The sequence below is a fragment of the Schistocerca gregaria genome, unplaced genomic scaffold (assembly GCF_023897955.1).
Source record: "Schistocerca gregaria isolate iqSchGreg1 unplaced genomic scaffold, iqSchGreg1.2 ptg000169l, whole genome shotgun sequence".
Classification (NCBI taxonomy): Eukaryota; Metazoa; Arthropoda; class Insecta; order Orthoptera; family Acrididae; genus Schistocerca; species Schistocerca gregaria.
Window position 1 is genome coordinate 13,980,273 of NW_026061724.1, and position 25,263 is coordinate 14,005,535.

Sequence of the window (25,263 nt, forward strand, 5' to 3'; positions counted from 1 at the left end):
TATCAGCTTTATTGTTGATTTATTATTATTTCTTTTCCTTTAGCTTTAGCTTGTTTTGCTTCTTGCTTAGCTGAAACTAATCGTACTCCTTTTGATTTTGCTGAAGGGGAATCTGAGTTAGTTTCAGGATTTAATATTGAGTATGGTGCGGGTGGTTTTACTTTAATTTTTTTAGCTGAATATACTAGAATTGTCTTCATAAGAATGTTATTGGCTTTAATTTTTTTGGGCGGTGATTTTTATTCTTTTATATTTTTTATTAAGCTTGCTATTATATCTTTTGGTTTTATTTGGGTTCGTGGAACATTACCACGGTTCCGTTATGATAAATTAATGTACTTAGCTTGAAAAAGTTTTTTACCTTTATCTTTGAATTTTTTTATTTTCTTTGTTGGTTTAAAGATTTTATTTATCTCATTTGTTTAGTGAAATTTTTTGAGAAAAGTTAATAGAAGAGTTAAACTTCTAATTTTATGTTTTCAAAACATATGCTTTTCCTAAGCTAATTAACTTTATTCCTTAATTAATTTATCTCATGCGTTTGTGACATGGACATTAATTAAGAAATATGTGAAGTAAATAATTGTTAAGATTTTACCTGTTATAATATAAGGTTCTTCAACAGGTCGTTTACCAATTCACGTTAGTAAGCATACAACAACTACTATAATTCAGAATAAAATTTGATTAATAGGGTAAAATTGAATGCCTCGGAATGGTGTTTTATTATAAAATGGTAAAATTATTAAGATTCTAATTGATAAAAATAATGCAATAACACCTCCTAACTTATTAGGGATAGATCGTAGAATTGCATATGCAAATAGGAAATATCATTCTGGTTGAATGTGAACTGGTGTTACGAATGGGTTGGCAGGTACAAAGTTATCTGGATCTCCTAATAGGTAAGGATTAATTAAACATAGTATAATTAATAATGATGTTATTATTACATATGTAATAGAATCCTTAAAGGTAAAGTATGGATGGAATGGAATTTTTTCAATATCTCCATTTAGTCCAAGAGGATTATTAGATCCTGTTTGGTGAAGAAAAAATAAATGAATTGCTGCTATAGCAGCAATAATAAATGGTAATACAAAATGGAATGTGAAGAATCGATTTAATGTTGCATTATCAACAGCGAATCCTCCTCATACTCATTGGACTAAATCTGTTCCTAAGTATGGGATTGCTGATAATAAATTAGTAATTACTATTGCACCTCAAAAAGATATTTGGCCTCAGGGTAAGACATATCCTATAAATGCAGTTGCTATAACTAAAAATAAAATCACTGTACCAATTATTCAGGTATGTATATATATATATATATAAGATCCATAGTAAATTCCCCGTCCTACATGTAAGTAAATACAAATAAAAAATATAGATGCTCCATTTGCGTGTAAGGTTCGGATAATTCAACCATTATTTACGTCTCGGCAGATGTGTACTACACTACTGAATGCTATTTCAATATTTGATGTATAATGTATAGCTAAAAATAGTCCAGTTACGATTTGAATTACCAAACATAACCCTAATAGGGATCCAAAATTTCATCAAAATGAAATATTTGTTGGGGCAGGTAAGTCAATTAAAGAGTTATTAATAATTTTAATTAAAGGATGTCTTAATCGTAAGGGTTTATTCATTAGTAATTATCTTATTTTACGAATAGGTCCCTGATTAATATTGGTGATTTTAACAACTGCTAGTAGTGCTAAAAATAAATAAATTATTATTATTATTGTAATAATGAATGTTGGTCTATTATATAATTTTTCTAAAGATATTGTTATTTCTTGATAATTGATTGAATTATCAATATTTATAGTTTCGGTGTTTTTGAAAAAGTCTATAAATATAGATATATCTAGAATAATTAATATTAATATGATAAATACTCACATTATTAATGTAATAATTATAGTGATTGATTTAGGCTGAAATATTTCGTTTGATGCAATTCTTGTAATGTAAATAAATAATACTAGTATACCACCAAGAAATGTTAAAAATAAAATATATGATAATCAATATCTTTCTATTATTGTTCCTGTTATTAATCCAACTAGGAAGGTTTGAAGGATAATAAAAAGCATTATTGATATTGGGTGTCTTAATTTAATAAAATTAATATTTATTACATTTGATAATGATATAATTATTATTTTGATCATTTCAGGGGTTAGTTTATTTAAAATACCGGTTTTGGGGACCGATGATGGAAGCTTTTCCACCTCTGAAGTTTTAAAAGTGGGGGCTGGACTTATTTCCGGTTTACAAGACCGGCGTTTTTTTTAAACTATTAAAACTAATGTTTATATTCTCTATTTTTACTTCTTTATTGATTTATTTTGCTGGTGTTTATGTTTTTTCTTCTAAACGTAAACATTTATTAATGGTTCTTTTGAGATTAGAATATATTGTTCTTTCTTTTTTTATGTTAGTTATTGTTTTTCTTATTGAGTTTGATTATGATTATTTTTTTCCTGTTATTTTTTTAGTTTTTTCTGTTTGTGAGGGTGCTTTAGGTCTTTCTATTTTAGTTTCAATAATTCGTTCTCATGGTAATGATTTTTTTAATTCTTTTGGTTTATCTTTATGTTAAAGTATTTATTTATAACTATTTTTTTGATCCCTCTTTGTTTATTAAATAATTGTTGATGGTTGGTTCATTCTTTAATGTTTCTGTCGGGTTTTGTTTTTATAATTTGTGTTTATTCATATGCTGATTTGAATATAATTAGATATTATTTTGGTATTGATTATTTGTCTTTTAGTTTAATTTTACTTAGTTTTTGGATTTGTTCTTTAATAATCACTGCTAGAGGTTCAGTTTATTTAAGTTCATATCATTCTAATTTTTTTGTTTTTATGGTTTTGATTTTAATAATTATGCTTCATTGTTCATTTGCTAGATTAAGTCTTCTTTCTTTTTATATTTTTTTTGAGGCTAGATTAGTTCCTACTTTACTTTTAATTTTGGGTTGGGGTTATCAACCTGAGCGTTTGCAGGCTGGTGTTTATTTAATTTTTTATACTTTGGTTGCTAGATTACCTTTATTATTAGTTTTATTTAAGGTTTATGATTTTTCTAATACTTTATATTTTCCTTTATTGGTTGATTTTGGTTCTTATTATTTTATGTTTTATGTATTTATAATTTTGGCTTTTTTAGTTAAGATACCTATGTTTTTGGTTCATTTATGACTTCCTAAGGCTCATGTATAGGCCCCTATTTCAGGTAGAATAATTCTTGCTGGTGTTTTATTAAAGTTAGGTGGTTATGGTATTTTTCGTGTTATAAAGGTTATTTCTTATTTGGGTTTAAAGTTTAATTATTTTTGATTGTCTTTAGGTTTATCTGGGGGTGTTATTGTAAGATTTATTTGTTTTCGTCAGGTTGATTTAAAGTCTTTAATTGCATATTCTTCTGTTGCTCATATAAGAATGGTTATTGGTGGATTGATGACTATGAATTGATGAGGTTGTGTAGGTTCTCTTTCTCTAATGGTTGGTCATGGTTTATGTTCTTCTGGTTTATTTTGTTTATCTAATATTATTTATGAACGTTTAGGTAGACGAAGATTATTAATTAACAAGGGTATAATTAATTTGATGCCAAGAATGGCTTTATGATGATTTCTTTTAAGATCATCAAATATGGCTGCTCCTCCTTCTTTAAATTTGGTAGGTGAAATTAGATTATTAAATAGAATTATATCTTGATCTTCTTTTAGATTATTTGCTTTGATTTTTTTATCTTTTTTTAGAGCTGTTTATACTTTGTATATATATTCTTATTCTCAGCATGGGAATTATTATTCTGGTGTTTATACTTGTTCTCTTGGTTATTTTCGTGAATATCATCTTTTACTTTTACATTGATTGCCTTTAAATATTCTCTGTTTAAAGGGTGAATATTTCTTTGTTTAGCTTGCTTAAGTATTTTAATTAAAAATATTGTTTTGTGGAATCAATGATATGAAGTTTTTCATCTTAGGCCGTGAATTTATTTTCTATTTGTTCTTTGAGTTTTTTTTCTTTGTTTATTTCGAGAACTATAATTTTTATTTTAGGTATTTATTATTTAATAATTGATTATAGAGTTTTTGTTGAGTGAGAGCTTTTCAATTTAAATGGTTCTATAGTTGTTATAACTTTAATTTTGGATTGAATATTTCTTATTTTTATATCTTTTGTTATATATATTTCTTCTTTGGTTATTTATTATAGAGAGGATTATATATCTGGTGAAATGAATATAAATCGTTTTATTATTATTGTTTTAATATTTATTCTTTCTATAGGTTTTTTAATTATTAGTCCTAATTTAATTAGAATTTTATTAGGTTGAGATGGTTTAGGTTTAGTTTCTTATTGTTTAGTTATTTATTATCAAAATGTAAAATCTTATAGTGCTGGTATATTAACTGCACTTTCTAATCGTATTGGTGATGTTGCTATTTTAATTTCTATTGCATGAATGTTAAATTTTGGTGGTTGAAATTATATTTATTATTATGATTTTATTTCTAATTCTTTTGAAATAAAGCTCATTACTATATTAATTGTTTTAGCAGCTATAACTAAGAGAGCTCAGATTCCTTTCTCTTCATGACTTCCTGCTGCTATAGCAGCTCCTACTCCTGTTTCTGCTTTAGTTCATTCTTCTACTCTTGTTACTGCTGTTGTTTATTTATTAATTCGATTTAGACCAATATTGGATACTTATAATTGTGGTTGATTTTTACTTTTAATTGGTTGTATAACTATATTTATGGCTGGATTGGGCGCTAATTTTGAGTTTGATTTAAAGAAGATTATTGCTCTTTCTACTTTAAGACAACTTGGTTTAATAATAAGAATTTTGGCTATAGGTTATCCAAAGCTTGCATTTTTTCATTTATTGGCTCATGCTTTATTTAAGGCATTATTATTTATATGTGCAGGTTCAATAATTCATAATTTGAAGGATTCTCAGGATATTCGTTTTATAGGATCAATTGTTAATTTCATACCTTTAACTTCAGTTTGTTTTAATGTTTCTAGTTTATCTTTGTGTGGAACACCTTTTTTAGCGGGATTTTATTCAAAGGATTTAATTCTTGAGATGGTTTGTTTAAGATGAATTAATTGTTTAATTTTTTTTCTTTATTTTTTTTCTACTGGTTTAACTGCTTCTTATTCTTTTCGTTTGTTTTATTATTCAATATCTGGTGATAATAATTTTTATTCTAGATTTTCTTTTGATGATAAGGGTTATTATATTTCATTTGGAATAATTGGTCTATTGTTTGTTGCTGTTTTTGGTGGTAGTCTTTTATCTTGATTAATTTTTCCTATTCCTCATGTGATTGCTTTACCTTATTATTTAAAGTTTTTAACTATTACAGTTGTTATTTTAGGTGCTTATTTAGGTTATTTTATTTCTAATTTTGATTTTTCTCATAATTTATTTTCTTTAAGTATACTTTCTTTTGTTAGATTTGCTGGTTCTATATGATTTATACCTTTTCTTTCAACTAAGTTTATTAGATATATTCCTTTAAAAATAGGTTATTATTCATCTAAGTCATTTGATTATGGTTGAGGTGAATTACTTGGTGGTCAAGGTTTATATAGATTATTTATTTATTTAATTGGTTATATTCAAGGTTGATATGATTCTAATTTCAAGATTTATCTTTTAACTTTTATTTTTTGAATATTTATTTTGGTAATATTGTTTTTCATTTACTTAAATAGCTTATAATTAGAGCGTGACACTGAAGATGTTAAGGAAGTATTTTTACTTTTAAGTATTTATAAATATAGATATATTATTTTTACAGTGAAAATGTAATGTTTTATTTAAACTATATAAATTTTAGAAATGTTAACGGAGTTTAACCGCTAATATAAAAAGTTAGCAGCTTTCATATTGGCTATACATTTCCTTAATTGGAACTATTATAGTTCAATTATATTATTAACAGTAATACGCCTCTTTTTGGCTTCAATTAATAAGAATAAGGGTAGTACATACCAATCTTCCAGGTCGAAACTGACTGCAATATTTCGCTTCTTATTCTATTTAAGGTTGATTGATAATATCAATACTTTTTGAATGCAACCCAAATGTTATATTTAACTACAACCCTTTATTCTGCTCATTGTAATGCTCCTTGGTTTCATTCATGGTATAGTCCTCCTAATAGAACTAGAATAAAAAATATTGTTGATACTGTTCAGATTATAATGTCTGAAGTTTTAAAAATAATTACAATTGGTAGAATTAGTGCAATTTCTACATCAAAAATTAAAAAGATTACTGCGATTAGGAAGAATCGTATTGAGAATGGTATTCGTGCTGATCTTTTTGGATCAAACCCACATTCAAATGGTGATCTTTTTTCTCGATCATTAATTAATTTTTTTGATAGTGTTGTTGCCAGGATTATAACAATTATTGGAATAATAAATCTAATGAAAACTCTTGTTGATAGAATTAGAATAGTTTTTCTTGATTTATATCAAGCTTTCTGATTGGAAGTCAAATGTACTATTTATACTAGAAAAACAATTATCTACCTCATCAATAAATAGAGATATATAAGAATAATCATACTACGTCTACGAAGTGTCAGTATCATGCTGCTGCTTCAAATCCAAAGTGATGTCTTGGTGAAAATTGATTTATTGAGTGTCGAAGTAGACATGTTGATAAAAAGATTGTTCCAATAATTACGTGTAAACCATGGAATCCTGTTGCAACAAAGAATGTTGATCCATAAACTGCATCTGCAATGGTAAAAGGTGCTTCTCAATATTCATATGCTTGAAGTATTGTAAAGTATAGTCCTAATAACACTGTGAAGAATAATCCTTGTAGTGCTTGAGTATGATTAGATTCCATTAAACTATGATGTGCTCATGTTACTGTTACTCCTGATGCTAAAAGAATAGCTGTATTAAGTAATGGAATTTGTATAGGGTTAAAGGGTTGAATTCCTATTGGAGGTCATAGTATTCCTAGTTCAATTGTTGGTGCTAATCTTCTTCTAAAGAATGCTCAAAAAGAAGAAACGAAAAATAATACCTCTGATGCAATAAATAAAATTATTCCTCATCGTAATCCAATTGATACAAATCCTGTATGTAATCCTTGATATGTTCCTTCTCGTACTACATCTCGTCATCATTGAATTATAGTTAGTAGGGTAATTCCAAATCCAATTATGAATAAGTTAATATTAAATAGGTGGAATCATTTTGCTAGTCCTGATACTAGGACTATTGCTCCAATTGCTCCTGTTAATGGTCAAGGTCTATAGTCTACTAAGTGGAATGGGTGGTTTGAGTGAGTTGTTAACATAGGTTTAATATACTTCTCTAGAATATAGAGTTCTTAGAATTGAGAAAACATAGGCTTGAATTATTGCTACTGCTGATTCTAGAATTAATAGAAGTATTTGTCCAATAATTAGTAATGAGATTAAGTTTATTGCTATAGATGGTCCTGTGTTTCCTAATAAGGTTAATAATAAGTGTCCTGCAATTATATTTGCTGCCAACCGTACTGCTAATGTACCTGGTCGAATAACATTACTAATTGTTTCAATTAGTACTATAAATGATATTAATGCAGGCGGTGTACCTTGTGGTACAAGGTGTGTAAATATATGATTAGTATGGTTAATTCATCCAAATAATATAAATCTTAGCCATATAGGTAGGGCAATTGCAAATGTTAATGCTAAATGTCTTGTTCTAGTAAAAATATAAGGGAATAATCCTATGAAATTGTTAAATAATATTATAATAAAAATTGAGATGAAAATGAATGTTGTTCCATTAAATGATTTTGGTCCAAGAAGTGTTTTAAATTCATTATGTAAGGTTAAATTTAGTTTATTTCAGATAATGTTAATTCGTGATGGTGTAAGTCAAAATAGTGATGGGATTAATAATAGTCCTAGAAATGTTCTAGTTCAATTTAATGATAAATTAAAGATGTTAGTTGATGGGTCAAATGTTGAGAATAGATTTGTTATCATTTTCAATTTAAGTTTTTTATTTCAATTGTTCCTTTTTCTGCTCTTTTAATAAGGTTAGGTTTAAATGAGAAGAAGTTTATTTGATTAAACAAGATTAATGTAGCTGAAAATATAATGAATAGTGAGAATCATATAAGAGGGGATATTTGAGGGATTTGGATATAATTTCCCCATCAGAAGTAGTCGTTAATTTACTATTATTTGGTTTAAGAGACCATTACTTACTTTCAGTCATCTGATGAATTTCAAGGTGTACTAATTTTTTTTAGTTACTTTAGATTGACACTCTAATGTTATTTATTTTAACTAACTCCTTAAATTATCTTAGATAATCACTTAATAAATAAATTTACTGAAGTTCTTTCAATTACATTTGGTATAAATCTGTGGTTTGCTCCACAGATTTCTGAGCATTGTCCAAAGAATAATCCAGGTCGATTTATTGTGAATGTTCCTTGATTTAACCGACCTGGCGTTGCATCAATTTTAACCCCTAATGCAGGAACTGCTCATGAGTGTAGAACATCTGATGCTCTTGTTAATACTCGTACTTCTGTATTTATTGGTAGGATTGTTCGGTTATCTACATCTAGTAGTCGGAATCCATCATTTTCTAGGTCTTGTTCTGGTGTTATATAAGTGTCAAATTCTACGTCTATGAAGTCTGAATATTCATATCTTCAATATCATTGTCGTCCAATGGTTTTAATTGTAATTATTGCATCTACTGAATCATCAAGTAAATATAATAGTCGTAATGATGGAAGGGCAATAAAAATAAATGTAATTGCTGGTAAAGCTGTTCAGATTGTTTCAATTAAATGTCCATGAAGTATATTACGGTTAGTATAGGCAATAAGTAATATATAACTTAGGGCATAACCTACAATTACTGTAATTAATAATAATACGACCATAGTATGATCATGAAAGAATGATAATTGCTCCATTAATGGTGAAGCTCCATCTTGAAGAGATAAATTTGATCATGTTGCCATTAATAAATATTTTCTAATAAAAGGTCAAACCTTTATTTGTAGAGCTTAAATCTACTGCACTAATCTGCCATATTAGAATCTAGAGATTAATGGTAATTCTGAGTAACTATGTTCAGCAGGAGGGTTATTTTGTAGTCATTCTGTTGATCTTCTTATGTTAGCTCTAAATATAATTGCTCGGTTTGTAATCATTCTTTCTCATATAATTACAATGAATATAATTATTCCTACAATAGAAATTGTAGACCCAATTCTTGATACTACGTTTCATGATGTATATGCGTCTGGGTAGTCAGAGTATCGTCGAGGTATTCCTGCTAATCCTAGGAAGTGTTGAGGAAAGAATGTTAAATTTACTCCAATGAATATAATTGTAAATTGGATTTTTAATCATGTATTATTTATAGTTAATCCTGTAAATAGTGGATATCATTGAATGACACCTCCTATAATTGCAAATACTGCTCCTATAGATAATACATAATGAAAGTGGGCTACTACATAATATGTATCATGTAATACAATATCAAGTGATGAATTTGCTAATACTAATCCTGTTAATCCAACAATTGTAAATAGGAAAATAAATCCTAGAGTTCATAATAATTGTGGATTGAACTTGAATTTAGTTCCATATAATGTAGCTAATCATCTAAATACCTTAATTCCTGTAGGTACAGCAATAATTATTGTTGCTGATGTAAAATATGCTCGTGTGTCAACATCCATTCCTACTGTAAATATATGATGTGCTCATACAATAAATCCTATTAGTCCAATTGATAGTATAGCATAAATTATACCTAATGTTCCAAATGATTCAATTTTTCCTCTTTCTTGACATACAATATGTGAAATAATTCCGAACCCCGGTAGAATTAAAATATAAACTTCTGGGTGTCCAAAGAATCAAAATAGATGTTGATATAGAATTGGGTCACCCCCTCCTGCAGGGTCAAAGAATGATGTATTTAAATTTCGATCTGTTAATAATATAGTAATAGCTCCTGCTAAAACTGGAAGTGAAAGAAGGAGAAGTAATGCTGTAATAGCTACAGATCATACAAATGAAGGTGTTTGATCTAAAGTTATACTTTCTGATCGTATATTAATTGCTGTTGTAATGAAATTCACTGCACCAAGAATAGATGATACACCTGCTAAGTGCAGTGAAAAAATAGCTAGATCTACAGATGCACCCCCGTGTGCAATAGCTCCTGCTAGAGGAGGGTAAACTGTTCATCCTGTACCAGCACCATTATCTACTATAGAAGATGTAAGAAGAAGGGTTAGTGAAGGTGGTAGTAATCAAAAACTTATATTATTTATTCGTGGAAATGCTATATCTGGTGCACCAATTATTAGTGGAACAAGTCAATTACCAAATCCACCAATTATAATAGGTATTACTATAAAGAAAACTATTACGAATGCGTGAGCTGTAATAATAACATTATAAATCTGGTCATCCCCAATTAGAGATCCGGGTTGGCCAAGTTCAGCACGAATAAGTATTCTTATTGATGTTCCTACTATTCCTGCTCATGCTCCAAATATGAAGTATAAAGTACCAATGTCCTTATGGTTTGTTGAGAATAATCATTTTTGCGGTAAGATGGCTGAATTTTAGGTGGTAGACTGTAAATCTACTTATGAGATGTTTTCTCTCTTATCATATTTAGGTCTTATATTCAATTATGATTCTAGGCTGCAATTCTAGAGGTGTAAAATTTTACTAAGGCCTAAGAGATTATTCTTTTAATTATAACTTTGAAGGTTATTAGTTTGATTAACTTAAGTCCTTAGTATAATGAAATTAAGGTTGATGTTGAAATCAATCCTATTGTTGAAATTATTACTGTTATAGGAAGAATGATTCTTGATTTTTGGGGCTTTATCTTTATAGATCACGAATTTTCTGTGTATGATATAATTAGAGCTGAGAATCTAATACGTATATAGTAGTAGAGTGTAATTGTAGTTAATACAACTATAATAGTTATAATAGTTGTTATATTGTTTTCTATTAATGATTGTATTACAATTCATTTTGGTAAGAATCCAAGGAATGGTGGTAGTCCACCTAAAGATAATAAAGATAAGAATATTATGAATTTAATTTCGGTTTTTATATTTCTGGCTGAATAAATTTGATTTATGAAAAATAAATTTATTTGCTTAAATAATAAAACTATAACTAATCTTAATAGTGAGTAAATAATGAAGTATAGTTCTCAGATGTTTTCTCTGACTGTTAATGATCTAATTATTCAACCTAGATGTCTGATTGATGAATATGCTAAAAGTTGTCGTAAGGATGTTTGATTTAAACCTCCTATTGCCCCAATAATAATTCTTAAGATAATAATTGTTCAAATAAAAGTTCTTAATTGAATACAATAAGATAAGACCATTATTGGGGCGATTTTTTGTCATGTTATTAATGTTAAACAATTATTTCATCTTGATGCTCCTATAACTTCTGGAAATCAGAAATGGAAAGGTGCAGCTCCAATCTTTAATAATAGTCTAGATCTAATTATTATTGATGGGATAAAATCTGTTTCCCATCCCATGGGATATTTTATTTGAATCAGCAAAATTGAAAATAATAATATTGTCGATGCTATTGCTTGGACAATAAAATATTTAATTGATGATTCATTTATTATTATATTTTTATTTCTTGTTAGGAGCGGAATAAATGAAAGTAAGTTGATCTCAAGTCCTATTCAAACCCCAAATCAGGAATTTGATGAAATGGACAGGATCGTTCCTATCATTAATGTTGATAGGAAGAGAAGTTTTGTAGAGTTGTTGGTCATTAAAAAGGAGAGGATTGATACCTCTATAAATGGGGTATGAACCCATTAGCTTGTTTAGCTTACCTTTTTACATTAAGGTGTATGATGCACGTTAGTTTTTGATACTAAAGGAGGTAGTTTAATTCTATCTTATGTAATTTTAATGAAGGTAATTTTATTTACTTTATTTACCCTATCAAGGTAACCCTTTAATCAGGCACTTCATTTATTTAATATATAAATCGAAAGTTTTTTTTTGAAATTCTTTTATGTATTATTTTGTTTAATTAGGATTAATTTATCCTGCTCATTTTATATATATATATATATATATATATATATATATATATATATATATATATATATATATATATATATAAAATAAATAATTTATATTAAAATATTATATTTAATTGAAATTAAAGTATTATAAGTACATCTTACCATTATCAATTGATTATTTTAATGCAATTATTTACCTAGGATTATAGCTACTTATGTTTTTAGCTTAAAATAGGTTATTATAATATAATATATATAATAATATGTAATTTAATATTTAATATAATTATAATTGGATATAATAAATAAAATTATTAATTTAAATATAAAATATTATAATTAATATAAATAATTATATTAATTATAATAATATAATTATGTAAATTATCTATAATTAGATTATTTAACTAATATATATGAAAGTTACCTTAATATAAAAAAAAGAATTCATATTAATAACATATTATATTAAATTACATAATTGTATAAAATATATTTATTATATTATTTAATCTTTATTTATTTATTAGTGAAAAGAAAGATTAAATAAGAAAGAATATAATACATTTATTGCTATACATGTTCCATATTAATCTTTAATTATATATAATAGAGAAGTTGTTGTGGTCATACATAGGGGCGTTTCTTTTTTTTTTGTTAATGTTTGTGGTTTTTTTCTTTTTTTTCTTTAAATATTTGAATCTTTTATTTTTTTCTGAATTAATAGATTTAAAATTTATCTTATTTTTTATTTTTAAAAGTTTTATTCTTGCTTGTTTATTCACTTTTTCTTTGTATTATATGTAAGTTTTGTTAGACTAAATGTTCTTTTTGCAGTAATTTGATTTAATTATCAAGTGATTTTGGATTTAGCAATTGATTTAGTATCAGCATAATTCGTGCCAGCAGCCGCGGTTATACGATTGATACAAGTGAATATTATTGGTTAAAACAGTTGTTTATATTATTAGGGTTGAAATATAAATTTGTAAGGTGAAATGTTAAAATTTATTTGTGGCCCTTTTTATGAATCTGTGAAATTTAAATAATAAACTAGGATTAGATACCCTATTATTTTAAATGTTAATTATATTTACCAGGGTACTATTAGTTAAGGTCTTTAAACCCAAAGAATTTGGCGGTATCTCATTCCATTCAGAGGAACCTACCCCATGATTGATAATACACGATTTACTCTACTTAATTTATTTGTTTGTATATCTCCGTTATCAGAGAATCTTTTTAGAGTTATAATTCTCAAGATTTATAATTATAAAATATTTCAGGTCAAGGTGCAGCTTATAGTTAAGAGGAGGTGGGTTACAATAGATTTTTGTTTATAACGGATTTGATAGTGAAATACTGTTAATGAAGGTGGATTTGATAGTAATTTAATTTATTTAATTTAACTGATATTGGCTCTGAGATGTGTACACATCGCCCGTCGATCTCATTATTGATTATTCTATTTTATTTTAAAGTAGCTTCAATTTAGATGAGATAAGTCGTAACATAGTAGATGTACTGGAAAGTGTATCTAGGAAGAGTTTCAAGATATAACTTATTAGTAAAGTGTTTCATTTACACTGAAAATTTTTCTGTGCAAATCAGGATATCTTGATTATTTATTTTATTATATTTATTTTTTGTTTATTTAATTATTTAATATAAATAATTTTATTGTATTTTTGTCTTAGTATATTTTATAGAATTGATTTTTTAAATTATAGTTTATTGGTAATGTAAGTGTTTTATGAAATATTATTTTAAATTTTTTTAAGTAGATTTTATTTATTGTACCTTTTGTATCAGGGTTTATCAAAATTTTAGTATTTATTTTACTTGTCTCGATTTGGGTTGATTTATAAATAATTTATAGTTAATGTATCATAATTATTATTAAATTATTTATAGAAATGAGATGTTAATCGTTTCCCAAGATATCTAGTTTCTTAAGAAAAAATTTAATTTTTTAAAGTTATTTGTTTTTATTTAATTTTTTAAGTAAAAATATTAACTTATTTATTCTTTAAGGGATAAGCTTTGAAGTTAATAACCTATAATTTATTTTATAGAAATATAATAGTAAGCTTTAAACCAGCTGTCTTTAAGATTACGTTTTAGTTCATTATTTTTTATTTTGGTTTTATAAATATTTTAGGTTTTTTATTAAGATTATTAATTTAATTTTAAAATTTTTGTAATAATGATAGAATTAGTATATTTATTTGTATGAAATTTTTACCTTGTGAACTTATTATAAGGAACTAGGCAAAATTGATTTCCGCCTGTTTATCAAAAACATGTCCTCTTGTTTATATTTTGAGGTCTGGCCTGCTCACTGAGCGTATTTATAAAGAGCCGCGGTATTTTGACCGTGCAAAGGTAGCATAATCATTAGTCTCTTAATTAGTGGCTGGAATGAATGGCTTGACGAGAAATCAACTGTCTCTTAATAAATTTTTGAATTTAACTTTTGAGTCAAAAGGCTTAAATTCTTCTTTAGGACGAGAAGACCCTATAGAGCTTGACATTTTACTTTTATATAGTTTTTTGTTTGTCTTTCTATATTTAATGATGATGTTTTGTTGGGGTGACATGAAGAATAGATAAACTCTTCATTATTATATCATTTATTTATGTTTGTTATTTTGATCCATAATTTATGATCATAAGATTAAGTTACCTTAGGGATAACAGCGTAATTGTTTTTGAGAGCTCATATCGACAAAGCAGATTGCGACCTCGAAGTTGGATTAAGAAAAATTTTGGGTGCAGGAGCCCAATGATTAGGTCTGTTCGACCTTTAAATTCTTACATGATCTGAGTTCAGACCGGCGTGAGCCAGGTCGGTTTCTATCCTAAGATTGTTAATCCATATTAGTACGAAAGGACCATATGGTTAAAATATTTTTTGTTATATTGATTAATATTAATTTATTTACTATTTTGACAGATTAATGTGTTGAATTTAGAATTCTTTTATGTAGATTTTTTCTACAAATAGTATTGATACTTTATGATTTATTTATATTTATTTTGAATTTTCTTTTATTGGTTATTTGTGTTTTAATTAGTGTTGCCTTTTTAACTTTATTAGAGCCATTTAGAGATGCTATTAAGTTAATTTGTAAGGAGCAGCCAATTCCTATTATATCTAATTACCTACTTTATTATTTTTCCCCTGTTTTTAATTTAATGATTTCTTTAGCTGTTTGAGTAATTTTTCCTTATTTAACTTATATGTGTTCTTTTTCTTATGGATTTTTATTTTTTTTATGTTGTACTAGATTAGGTGTTTATACTGTTATAATTGCTGGTTGATCTTCTAATTCAAATTATTCATTATTAGGTTCTCTTCGTTCTGTTGCTCAAACAATTTCTTATGAAGTTAGTTTAGCTTTAATTTTATTGTCTTTAATTATTTTAATTGGTAGTTTTAATATGTTTGATTTTATAAACTATCAGCTTTATTGTTGATTTATTATTATTTCTTTTCCTTTAGCTTTAGCTTGTTTTGCTTCTTGCTTAGCTGAAACTAATCGTACTCCTTTTGATTTTGCTGAAGGGGAATCTGAGTTAGTTTCAGGATTTAATATTGAGTATGTTGCGGGTGGTTTTACTTTAATTTTTTTAGCTGAATATACTAGAATTGTCTTCATAAGAATGTTATTGGCTTTAATTTTTTTGGGCGGTGATTTTTATTCTTTTATATTTTTTATTAAGCTTGCTATTATATCTTTTGGTTTTATTTGGGTTCGTGGAACATTACCACGGTTCTGTTATGATAAATTAATGTACTTAGCTTGAAAAAGTTTTTTACCTTTATCTTTGAATTTTTTTATTTTCTTTGTTGGTTTAAAGATTTTATTTATCTCATTTGTTTAGTGAAATTTTTTGAGAAAAGTTAATAGAAGAGTTAAACTTCTAATTTTATGTTTTCAAAACATATGCTTTTCCTAAGCTAATTAACTTTATTCCTTAATTAATTTATCTCATGTGTTTGCGACATGGACATTAATTAAGAAATATGTGAAGTAAATAATTGTTAAGATTTGACCTGTTATAATATAAGGTTCTTCAACAGGTCGTTTACCAATTCACGTTAGTAAGCATACAACAACTACTATAATTCAGAATAAAATTTGATTAATAGGGTAAAATTGAATGCCTCGGAATGGTGTTTTATTATAAAATGGTAAAATTATTAAGATTCTAATTGATAAAAATAATGCAATAACACCTCCCAACTTATTAGGGATAGATCGTAGAATTGCATATGCAAATAGGAAATATCATTCTGGTTGAATGTGAACTGGTGTTACGAATGGGTTGGCAGGTACAAAGTTATCTGGATCTCCTAATAGGTAAGGATTAATTAAACATAGTATAATTAATAATGATGTTATTATTACATATGTAATAGAATCCTTAAAGGTAAAGTATGGATGGAATGGAATTTTTTCAATATCTCCATTTAGTCCAAGAGGATTATTAGATCCTGTTTGGTGAAGAAAAAATAAATGAATTGCTGCTATAGCAGCAATAATAAATGGTAATACAAAATGGAATGTGAAGAATCGATTTAATGTTGCATTATCAACAGCGAATCCTCCTCATACTCATTGGACTAAATCTGTTCCTAAGTATGGGATTGCTGATAATAAATTAGTAATTACTGTTGCACCTCAAAAAGATATTTGGCCTCAGGGTAAGACATATCCTATAAATGCAGTTGCTATAACTAAAAATAAAATCACTGTACCAATTATTCAGGTATGTATATATATATATATATAAGATCCATAGTAAATTCCCCGTCCTACATGTAAGTAAATACAAATAAAAAATATAGATGCTCCATTTGCGTGTAAGGTTCGGATAATTCAACCATTATTTACGTCTCGGCAGATGTGTACTACACTACTGAATGCTATTTCAATATTTGATGTATAATGTATAGCTAAAAATAGTCCAGTTACGATTTGAATTACCAAACATAACCCTAATAGGGATCCAAAATTTCATCAAAATGAAATATTTGTTGGGGCAGGTAAGTCAATTAAAGAGTTATTAATAATTTTAATTAAAGGATGTCTTAATCGTAAGGGTTTATTCATTAGTAATTATCTTATTTTACGAATAGGTCCCTGATTAATATTGGTGATTTTACCAACTGCTAGTAGTGCTAAAAATAAATAAATTATTATTATTATTGTAATAATGAATGTTGGTCTATTATATAATTTTTCTAAAGATATTGTTATTTCTTGATAATTGATTGAATTATCAATATTTATAGTTTCGGTGTTTTTGAAAAAGTCTATAAATATAGATATATCTAGAATAATTAATATTAATATGATAAATACTCACATTATTAATGTAATAATTATAGTGATTGATTTAGGCTGAAATATTTCGTTTGATGCAATTCTTGTAATGTAAATAAATAATACTAGTATACCACCAAGAAATGTTAAAAATAAAATATATGATAATCAATATCTTTCTATTTTTGTTCCTGTTATTAATCCAACTAGGAAGGTTTGAAGGATAATAAAAAGCATTATTGATATTGGGTGTCTTAATTTAATAAAATTAATACTTATTACATTTGATAATGATATAATTATTATTTTGATCATTTCAGGGGTTAGTTTATTTAAAATACCGGTTTTGGGGACCGATGATGGAAGCTTTTCCACCTCTGAAGTTTTAAAAGTGGGGGCTGGACTTATTTCCGGTTTACAAGACCGGCGTTTTTTTTAAACTATTAAAACTAATGTATATATTCTCTATTTTTACTTCTTTATTGATTTATTTTGCTGGTGTTTATGTTTTTTCTTCTAAACGTAAACATTTATTAATGGTTCTTTTGAGATTAGAATATATTGTTCTTTCTTTTTTTATGTTAGTTATTGTTTTTCTTATTGAGTTTGATTATGATTATTTTTTTCCTGTTATTTTTTTAGTTTTTTCTGTTTGTGAGGGTGCTTTAGGTCTTTCTATTTTAGTTTCAATAATTCGTTCTCATGGTAATGATTTTTTTAATTCTTTTGGTTTATCTTTATGTTAAAGTATTTATTTATAACTATTTTTTTGATCCCTCTTTGTTTATTAAATAATTGTTGATGGTTGGTTCATTCTTTAATGTTTCTGTCGGGTTTTGTTTTTATAATTTGTGTTTATTCATATGCTGATTTGAATATAATTAGATATTATTTTGGTATTGATTATTTTTCTTTTAGTTTAATTTTACTTAGTTTTTGGATTTGTTCTTTAATAATCACTGCTAGAGGTTCAGTTTATTTAAGTTCATATCATTCTAATTTTTTTGTTTTTATGGTTTTGATTTTAGTAATTATGCTTTATTGTTCATTTGCTAGATTAAGTCTTCTTTCTTTTTATATTTTTTTTGAGGCTAGATTAGTTCCTACTTTACTTTTAATTTTGGGTTGGGGTTATCAACCTGAGCGTTTGCAGGCTGGTGTTTATTTAATTTTTTATACTTTGGTTGCTAGATTACCTTTATTATTAGTTTTATTTAAGGTTTATGATTTTTCTAATACTTTATATTTTCCTTTATTGGTTGATTTTGGTTCTTATTATTTTATGTTTTATGTATTTATAATTTTGGCTTTTTTAGTTAAGATACCTATGTTTTTGGTTCATTTATGACTTCCTAAGGCTCATGTAGAGGCCCCTATTTCAGGTAGAATAATTCTTGCTGGTGTTTTATTAAAGTTAGGTGGTTATGGTATTTTTCGTGTTATAAAGGTTATTTCTTATTTGGGTTTAAAGTTTAATTATTTTTGATTGTCTTTAGGTTTATCTGGGGGTGTTATTGTAAGATTTATTTGTTTTCGTCAGGTTGATTTAAAGTCTTTAATTGCATATTCTTCTGTTGCTCATATAAGAATGGTTATTGGTGGATTGATGACTATGAATTGATGAGGTTGTGTAGGTTCTCTTTCTCTAATGGTTGGTCATGGTTTATGTTCTTCTGGTTTATTTTGTTTATCTATTATTATTTATGAACGTATAGGTAGACGAAGATTATTAATTAACAAGGGTATAATTAATTTGATGCCAAGAATGGCTTTATGATGATTTCTTTTAAGATCATCATATATGGCTGCTCCTCCTTCTTTAAATTTGGTAGGTGAAATTAGATTATTAAATAGAATTATATCTTGATCTTCTTTTAGATTCTTTGCTTTGATTTTTTTATCTTTTTTTAGAGCTGTTTATACTTTGTATATATATTCTTATTCTCAGCATGGGAATTATTATTCTGGTGTTTATACTTGTTCTCTTGGTTATTTTCGTGAATATCATCTTTTACTTTTACATTGATTGCCTTTAAATATTCTCTGTTTAAAGGATGAATATTTCTTTGTTTAGTTTGCTTAAGTATTTTAATTAAAAATATTGTTTTGTGGAATCAATGATATGAAGTTTTCATCTTAGGCCGTGAATTTATTTTCTATTTGTTCTTTGAGTTTTTTTTCTTTGTTTATTTCGAGAACTATAATTTTTATTTTTGGTATTTATTATTTAATAATTGATTATAGAGTTTTTGTTGAGTGAGAGCTTTTCAATTTAAATGGTTCTATAGTTGTTATAACTTTAATTTTGGATTGAATATCTCTTATTTTTATATCTTTTGTTATATATATTTCTTCTTTGGTTATTTATTATAGAGAGGATTATATATCTGGTGAAAAGAATATAAATCGTTTTATTATTATTGTTTTAATATTTATTCTTTCTATAGGTTTTTTAATTATTAGTCCTAACTTAATTAGAATTTTATTAGGTTGAGATGGTTTAGGTTTAGTTTCTTATTGTTTAGTTATTTATTATCAAAATGTAAAATCTTATAGTGCTGGTATATTAACTGCACTTTCTAATCGTATTGGTGATGTTGCTATTTTAATTTCTATTGCATGAATGTTAAATTTTGGTGGTTGAAATTATATTTATTATTATGATTTTATTTCTAATTCTTTTGAAATAAAGCTCATTACTATATTAATTGTTTTAGCAGCTATAACTAAGAGAGCTCAGATTCCTTTCTCTTCAAGACTTCCTGCTGCTATAGCAGCTCCTACTCCTGTTTCTGCTTTAGTTCATTCTTCTACTCTTGTTACTGCTGGTGTTTATTTATTAATTCGTTTTAGACCAATATTGGATACTTATAATTGTGGTTGATTTTTACTTTTAATTGGTTGTATAACTATATTTATGGCTGGATTGGGCGCTAATTTTGAGTTTGATTTAAAGAAGATTATTGCTCTTTCTACTTTAAGACAACTTGGTTTAATAATAAGAATTTTGGCTATAGGTTATCCAAAGCTTGCATTTTTTCATTTATTGGCTCATGCTTTATTTAAGGCATTATTATTTATATGTGCAGGTTCAATAATTCATAATTTGAAGGATTCTCAGGATATTCGTTTTATAGGATCAATTGTTAATTTCATACCTTTAACTTCAGTTTGTTTTAATGTTTCTAGTTTATCTTTGTGTGGAATACCTTTTTTAGCGGGATTTTATTCAAAGGATTTAATTCTTGAGATGGTTTGTTTAAGATGAATTAATTGTTTAATTTTTTTTCTTTATTTTTTTTCTACAGGTTTAACTGCTTCTTATTCTTTTCGTTTGTTTTATTATTCAATATCTGGTGATAACAGTTTTTATTCTAGATTTTCTTTTGATGATAAGGGTTATTATATTTCATTTGGAATAATTGGTCTATTGTTTGTTGCTGTTTTTGGTGGTAGTCTTTTATCTTGATTAATTTTTCCTATTCCTCATGTGATTGCTTTACCTTATTATTTAAAGTTTTTAACTATTACAGTTGTTATTTTAGGTGCTCATTTAGGTTATCTTATTTCTAATTTTGATTTTTCTCATAATTTATTTTCTTTAAGTATACTTTCTTTTGTTAGATTTGCTGGTTCTATATGATTTATACCTTTTCTTTCAACTAAGTTTATTAGATATATTCCTTTAAAAATAGGTTATTATTCATCTAAGTCATTTGATTATGGTTGAGGTGAATTACTTGGTGGTCAAGGTTTATATAGATTATTTATTTATTTAATTGGTTATATTCAAGGTTGATATGATTCTAATTTCAAGATTTATCTTTTAACTTTTATTTTTTGAATATTTATTTTGGTAATATTGTTTTTCGTTTACTTAAATAGCTTATAATTACAGCGTGACACTGAAGATGTTAAGGAAGTATTTTTACTTTTAAGTATTTATAAATATAGATATATTATTTTTACAGTGAAAATGTAATGTTTTATTTAAACTATATAAATTTTAGAAATGTTAACGGAGTTTAACCGCTAATATAAAAAGTTAGCAGCTTTCATATTGGCTTTACATTTCCTTAATTGGAACTATTATAGTTCAATTATATTATTAACAGTAATACGCCTCTTTTTGGCTTCAATTAATAAGAATAAGGGTAGTACATACCAATCTTCCAGGTCGAAACTGACTGCAATATTTCGCTTCTTATTCTATTTAAGGTTGATTGATAATATCAATACTTTTTGAATGCAACCCAAATGTTATATTTAACTACAACCCTTTATTCTGCTCATTGTAATGCTCCTTGGTTTCATTCATGGTATAGTCCTCCTAATAGAACTAGAATAAAAAATATTGTTGATACTGTTCAGATTATAATGTCTGAAGTTTTAAAAATAATTACAATTGGTAGAATTAGTGCAATTTCTACATCAAAAATTAAAAAGATTACTGCGATTAGGAAGAATCGTATTGAGAATGGTATTCGTGCTGATCTTTTTGGATCAAACCCACATTCAAATGGTGATCTTTTTTCTCGATCATTAATTAATTTTTTTGATAGTGTTGTTGCCAGGATTATAACAATTATTGGAATAATAAATCTAATGAAAACTCTTGTTGATAGAATTAGAATTGTTTTTCTTGATTTATATCAAGCTTTCTGATTGGAAGTCAAATGTACTATTTATACTAGAAAAACAATTATCTACCTCATCAATAAATAGAGATATATAAGAATAATCATACTACGTCTACGAAGTGTCAGTATCATGCTGCTGCTTCAAATCCAAAGTGATGTCTTGGTGAAAATTGATTTATTGAGTGTCGAAGTAGACATGTTGATAAAAAGATTGTTCCAATAATTACGTGTAAACCATGGAATCCTGTTGCAACAAAGAATGTTGATCCATAAACTGCATCTGCAATGGTAAAAGGTGCTTCTCAATATTCATATGCTTGAAGTATTGTAAAGTATAGTCCTAATAACACTGTGAAGAATAATCCTTGTAGTGCTTGAGTATGATTAGATTCCATTAAACTATGATGTGCTCATGTTACTGTTACTCCTGATGCTAAAAGAATAGCTGTATTAAGTAATGGAATTTGTATAGGGTTAAAGGGTTGAATTCCTATTGGAGGTCATAGTATTCCTAGTTCAATTGTTGGTGCTAATCTTCTTCTAAAGAATGCTCAAAAAAAAGAAACGAAAAATAATACCTCTGATGCAATAAATAAAATTATTCCTCATCGTAATCCAATTGATACAAATCCTGTATGTAATCCTTGATATGTTCCTTCTCGTACTACATCTCATCATCATTGAATTATAGTTACTAGGGTAATTCCAAATCCAATTATGAATAAGTTAATATTAAATAGGTGGAATCATTTTGCTAGTCCTGATACTAGGACTATTGCTCCAATTGCTCCTGTTAATGGTCAAGGTCTATAGTCTACTAAGTGGAATGGGTGGTTTGAGTGAGTTGTTAACATAGGTTTAATATACTTCTCTAGAATATAGAGTTCTTAGAATTGAGAAAACATAGGCTTGAATTATTGCTACTGCTGATTCTAGAATTAATAGAAGTATTTGTCCAATAATTAGTAATGAGATTAAGTTTATTGCTATAGATGGTCCTGTGTTTCCTAATAAGGTTAATAATAAGTGTCCTGCAATTATATTTGCTGCCAACCATACTGCTAATGTACCTGGTCGAATAACATTACTAATTGTTTCAATTAGTACTATAAATGATATTAATGCAGGCGGTGTACCTTGTGGTACAAGGTGTGTAAATATATGATTAGTATGGTTAATTCATCCAAATAATATAAATCTTAGCCATATAGGTAGGGCAATTGCAAATGTTAATGCTAAATGTCTTGTTCTAGTAAAAATATAAGGGAATAATCCTATGAAATTGTTAAATAATATTATAATAAAAATTGAGATGAAAATGAATGTTGTTCCATTAAATGATTTTGGTCCAAGAAGTGTTTTAAATTCATTATGTAAGGTTAAATTTAGTTTATTTCAGATAATGTTAATTCGTGATGGTGTAAGTCAAAATAGTGATGGGATTAATAATAGTCCTAGAAATGTTCTAGTTCAATTTAATGATAAATTAAAGATGTTAGTTGATGGGTCAAATGTTGAGAATAGATTTGTTATCATTTTCAATTTAAGTTTTTTATTTCAATTGTTCCTTTTTCTGCTCTTTTAATAAGGTTAGGTTTAAATGAGAAGAAGTTTATTTGATTAAACAAGATTAATGTAGCTGAAAATATAATGAATAGTGAGAATCATATAAGAGGGGATATTTGAGGGATTTGGATATAATTTCCCCATCAGAAGTAGTCGTTAATTTACTATTATTTGGTTTAAGAGACCATTACTTACTTTCAGTCATCTGATGAATTTCAAGGTGTACTAATTTTTTTTAGTTACTTTAGATTGACACTCTAATGTTATTTATTTTAACTAACTCCTTAAATTATCTTAGATAATCACTTAATAAATAAATTTACTGAAGTTCTTTCAATTACAATTGGTATAAATCTGTGGTTTGCTCCACAGATTTCTGAGCATTGTCCAAAGAATAATCCAGGTCGATTTATTGTGAATGTTCCTTGATTTAACCGACCTGGCGTTGCATCAATTTTAACCCCTAATGCAGGAACTGCTCATGAGTGTAGAACATCTGATGCTCTTGTTAATACTCGTACTTCTGTATTTATTGGTAGGATTGTTCGGTTATCTACATCTAGTAGTCGGAATCCATCATTTTCTAGGTCTTGTTCTGGTGTTATATAAGTGTCAAATTCTTTGTCTAAAGTCCTTAGTATAATGAAATTAAGGTTGATGTTGAAATCAATCCTATTGTTGAAATTATTACTGTTATAGGAAGAATAATTCTTGATTTTTGGGACTTTATCTTTATAGATCACGAATTTTCTGTGTATGATATAATTAGAGCTGAGAATCTAATACGTATATAGTAGTAGAGTGTAATTGTAGTTAATACAACTATAATAGTTATAATAGTTGTTATATTGTTTTCTATTAATGATTGTATTACAATTCATTTTGGTAAGAATCCAAGGAATGGTGGTAGTCCACCTAAAGATAATAAAGATAAGAATATTATGAATTTAATTTCGGTTTTTATATTTCTGGCTGAATAAATTTGATTTATGAAAAATAAATTTATTTGCTTAAATAATAAAACTATAATTAATCTTAATAGTGAGTAAATAATGAAGTATAGTTCTCAGATGTTTTCTCTGACTGTTAATGATCTAATTATTCAACCTAGATGTCTGATTGATGAATATGCTAAAAGTTGTCGTAAGGATGTTTGATTTAAACCTCCTATTGCCCCAATAATAATTCTTAAGATAATAATTGTTCAAATAAAAGTTCTTAATTGAATACAATAAGATAAGACCATTATTGGGGCGATTTTTTGTCATGTTATTAATGTTAAACAATTATTTCATCTTGATGCTCCTATAACTTCTGGAAATCAGAAATGGAAAGGTGCAGCTCCAATCTTTAATAATAGTCTAGATCTAATTATTATTGATGGGATAAAATCTGTTTCCCATCCCATGGGATATTTTATTTGAATCAGCAAAATTGAAAATAATAATATTGTCGATGCTATTGCTTGGACAATAAAATATTTAATTGATGATTCATTTATTATTATATTTTTATTTCTTGTTAGGAGCGGAATAAATGAAAGTAAGTTGATCTCAAGTCCTATTCAAACCCCAAATCAGGAATTTGATGAA

At 26.7% G+C, this 25,263-nt stretch overlaps 2 long non-coding RNA genes across 3 annotated transcripts in view; one reads left to right on the top strand and one right to left on the bottom strand.

Annotated features, from left to right (window-relative positions):
• Nucleotides 1–25,263, top strand: part of LOC126302184 (uncharacterized) — a 126,510-nt gene that overhangs the window by 71,055 nt on the left and 30,192 nt on the right. The gene's annotated exons all lie outside the window — the stretch shown is intronic.
• Nucleotides 1–25,263, bottom strand: part of LOC126302189 (uncharacterized) — a 112,176-nt gene that overhangs the window by 70,397 nt on the left and 16,516 nt on the right. The window lies entirely within an intron of this gene.